Consider the following 4,309-nt stretch of genomic DNA (forward strand, 5'->3'; position numbering starts at 1 on the left):
CTCTTTGTCAGTGTTGGGGTTTTTTTGGGGGGAGGGGGACCTCAGATCCAGGCCTGTAGCTAACCAGGGGCCCACGGGGCCTGCCCCCCTGACAATTTTGGGGGATCCCCTCACTCCCCATCCCAGGACTGTCCCTCTGCCTCCCCCTCCTGCATGATTCAAATTGCACACGAAGGGCACCCAGGAGTAGCCACTGCCCATCTCATGCCTAGAGGCCTCCTGTTGCCATGGAGAGCCAGTTTGGTGTAGTGGTTAAGTGTGCGGACTCTTATCTGGGAGAACCAGGTTTGATTCCCCACTCCTCCACTTGCACCTGCTGGAATGGCCTTGGGTCAGCCATAGTTATCACAGAGGTTGTCCTTGAAAGGGCAGCTGCTGTGAGAGCCCTCTCCAGCCCCACCCACCTCACAGGGTGTTTGTTGTGGGGGAGGAAGGTAAAGGAGATTGTGAGCCGCTCTGAGACTCTTCGGAGTGGAGGGCGGGATATAAATCCAATATCTTCTTCTTCTTCTAAAGGACCCCAGAATCAGCTGATCAGTGGGCTCTAAGTCATGCAGAAGGGGCCAGAGGGCAATCACCAGCCTCCTGCATGATTTAAAGGGTTCCCTTCCCCCATGGCCCCCTCCCTCCACAGCTCCTAGCTGCGGGGCTGCTCAGATCCCTTCAGAACAACAGAAAATTCTGTGCAATATGGCAGAGGTATTATTTGTTTGGTCCTTGACCTGGATGGCCCAGGCTAGCCTGATCTTGTCAGATCTCAGAAGCTAAACAAGGTGTCTGGTCTCCTGTTCTAGCATATCTAACCTCACAAGAAACAAATCCTAATGTAATTAATGACTTGTCTCTGTGGTAATGTCTTCTGATGGAGTCAAATGGATTTACGCTTGCTTCTTATTCGGTTTTAATATTAGTTATAGGTATATTTCATTAGTTTTATGACTTATAAGACCCTTTGTCTTGTACTTTTGGTTATATTACTTGCCCTATGTAAGCGCTATGATTGTGATATGTATGGTATATACTCTGATAGAAAATACGATGAATTGTTTTTTTTTGAAAGAAAGAAGCTAAGCAAGGTCAGCCCTGGCTGGTGTTTAGATGGGAGATCCTCAAGGAATACCAGGGTGGTGACTTGGAGGTAGGCAACAGCCAACCATCTCTTGCCTTGAAGACCCCATGAGTCACGGGTCAGCTGTCAGCTTGGTGGCACTTTCCACCACATTCTTTATTTGGTACATCATGCATATGGTGTTTTCAGAATTGGCATGTTTCTGACCCAAGGAGCTTACTCTCTGAAGTTTCACAAAGAAAAGGAAAATAGAAACGAGGGAGGTAAGGATAAAAAGGTAAGGACAACAAGATTTATTTTATTTAGGGAAAGCGATACTGCCAGTTCCCTGGAGACTTTCTTGATGAAGATGGGAAGTTTAGGCAAGGCTTTGTGGAAATGGTGAATTTGTTGAAGGGTTCAGTGAAAGAATCGCATATCTTGGCAGCATTTGCTATAACTTTAAAACTGGCTCAAATTCTTTATAGACTACTTAGTCTGACAGATCCTATACGAGACTCTGCTGGTGTTAGCCGCAGGCATTTGTACTTGAACACAAGAGCAGAGCGAGTCCATGTCTTATTGACGGAGTATCGGGTTTGCATGCAGAAAGTCTCCGGTCCAATCTCTGGCATCTCCATTTAAAAGAATGAGGCAGCGAGTAGAAGATGATGATGATGATGATGATGATGAAGATATTGGATTTATACCCTGCCCTTCACTCTGAATCTCAGAGTGGCTTACAATCTCCTTTACTTTCCTCCCCCACAACAGACACCCTGTGAGGTAGGTGGAGCTGAGAGAGCTCTCCCAGAAACTGCCCTTTCAAGGACAGCTCTGCGAGAGCTATGCCTGCAAGTGAAGGAGTGGAGAATCAAAGCTGGTTCTTCCAGATAACAGTCCGTGTGCTTAACAACTACACCGAACTAGTTTTCTGAGGCAGTAAGTAATGTGAAAAGCCCCAACTTGAGGTCCACAAGAGCTGCTGCCAGAGTAGACAGTGCTAACCTAGAACAGACCAGTGGTCAGGATAAGGCAGCTTCATATATGCTCGTGTGTTTCAAAATGCCTATTGCCCATCATCGGCAAGATGAATGGGCAAAAATGTAGTCTTGGATAAGTAAGCAAGTTGTAAAGTTTGCCATAATTTCTATTAATGTTGCTTAATTTTTCATTACTGTAAATAAACTTGCAAAGTTCATTTGCAGTAAAGAATGAGAGGACTAGCTGGTCACCTTTTTATGTCCCTGAGAGTCCTTTCCACGATGATTTGTCGTTCGGGTGATGTTGGCTCAGTGGTAGAGCATCTGCTTGGTAAGCAGAAGGTCCCAGGTTCAATCCCCGGCATCTCCAGCTAAAAAGGGTCCAGGCAAATAGGCGTGAAAAACCTCAGCTTGAGACCCTGGAGAGCCGCTGCCAGTCTGAGTAGACACTACTGACTTTGATGGACCAAGGGTCTGATTCAGTAGAAGGCAGCTTCATATGTTCATATGTACACTTGTCATGGGACATGTGTGCATTGCATAGAGTTCTGGTGGGTGTTCCAAAGCGCACAGTGGGTTCACCCTCTTGGGCTTCACTTCTGAGCCACATGAACAGAGGCTGACCTAACTTGCGCCCTGCCTGTGTTTGCATACGTTTTGGGGAAGACCGGCAATTGAGGAGCAGACTGCCTTGCGGGGAAACGTGTCCTCTGTTACCAGCCTTCTCGTTAATGGGCCCTTGGCAAGCTTTTGGGTAACTCCAAGGTTCCCTATTTGAAATTTAATTAAGAAGTATGTGTAAGCAGCTATGGGCCAATAAACAAGGCACAGTGAAGCAAAATACAGCCTAGTAGAACCGAGCCAAAATCTCCATCCTTGTTTCCTGAATCTATTAGGTGGAACTTGATGGGGTCGCCATGAGTCAGTTGTGACTCTATGACACACTACCTTTTAGCAATATGCCAGAGGTTTCTTTAATTATTCAGCTGTCTTCTGGGATCCATGTGATGTCACCAGGTGGCTGCGTGCTCTGAGTCACTCTCTTGATGCATGGTAATATTTTTTATTATGCTAGATATGTGCAAACTGATGTCACGTTTCATGTTGCAGCATAGTGTTGGCTAGATCCACGGGAACAATTGAAAGCATTAAGGCGGGGGGGGGGGGGGAAGAGTAGCTGTTCTGCCCTTAGTACCCATGACGTCAGATCCTACTCAGGCTGGTGGGTGGGTGGGGAGCATGTGCTTGTACAAGTCAGGGAAAGAGCTTTACCAGCCTTAGCTTTGAGGTTGGCCATGCAATTTAGTTGTTTGCTGCATTTATACCCCTTCTTCTCCCCGTTGGCGATCCAAAGCTAGTTTGGTGTAGTGGTTTAGAATGACAGTTTGGTGTAGTGGCTAACAGTGGCAGACTCTAATCTGGAGAACTGAGTTTGATTTTCCACTTCTCTGCCTACAGCCAGCTGGATGACCTTGTGTCAGTCACAGTTCTCTCAGCTGTTCTCTCAAGAGCAGCTCTCTCAGATCTCTCTCAGCCCCACCTGCTTTACAGGGTTTCTGTTGTGGGAAGAAGGAGGGAAGGAGATTGTAAGCCGCTCTGAGATTCTGAGTGGAGGGTGGGGTATATATCCAGTCTCCTCTTCTTCAAATAGTGGCTAATAGGCTAATAATAATGTTATCCTCCCAACAACCCTGTGAGGTAGGCTAGGCTGAGAGCAGGTAGCTGACCTAAGGTCACCTACCGAGCTTCCATAGCACAAGTCAGGATTTGAATCTGGGTCTCTCAGATCCTACTCTAAACCAGTGCACTGCAGTGGCTGGAGCAGCACTCCCTCACTTTTCTGTGTACATATGAACATATGAAGCTGCCTCCTACTGAATCAGACACCCCTCGGTCCATCAAAGTCAGTATTGTCTACTCAGACTGGCAGCGGCCTTCCAGGGTCTCAAGCTGAGGTTTTTCACACCTACTTGCTTGGACCCTTTTTAGTTGGAGATGCCAGGGATTGAACCTGGGACCTTCTGCTTATCAAGCAGATGCTCTACCACTGAGCCACCGTCCCTCCCCTAGGCAACAACTAGACTAGAGGAGAGTATGCAGTAATGTCACATGATATCTCTTCTCCTCCAAGGTAGGCCCAGTGTTTTCTTTCACTCACTACTGTATGTCACATGAGAACCCTAGTACATGATATCTAGCATTGCTGTTGGGACTCTTGATGGGTATCTCCGGAGAGAAGACAGTGGGCAAACACTGGAGGAGTGTGTGTTTCTTCATA

General features: G+C 47.1%; 1 non-coding gene across 1 annotated transcript; it reads right to left on the reverse strand.

Annotated features, from left to right (window-relative positions):
- Positions 1-4,021: 4,021 nt before the first annotated feature.
- TRNAI-GAU (transfer RNA isoleucine (anticodon GAU)) lies at positions 4,022-4,088 on the reverse strand. The gene has a single exon. It is a non-coding gene; the product is annotated as a tRNA-Ile (tRNA).
- Positions 4,089-4,309: the final 221 nt, after the last annotated feature.

Source organism: Heteronotia binoei, chromosome 7 (assembly GCF_032191835.1).
Source record: "Heteronotia binoei isolate CCM8104 ecotype False Entrance Well chromosome 7, APGP_CSIRO_Hbin_v1, whole genome shotgun sequence".
In the NCBI taxonomy this organism is placed as follows: domain Eukaryota; kingdom Metazoa; phylum Chordata; class Lepidosauria; order Squamata; family Gekkonidae; genus Heteronotia; species Heteronotia binoei.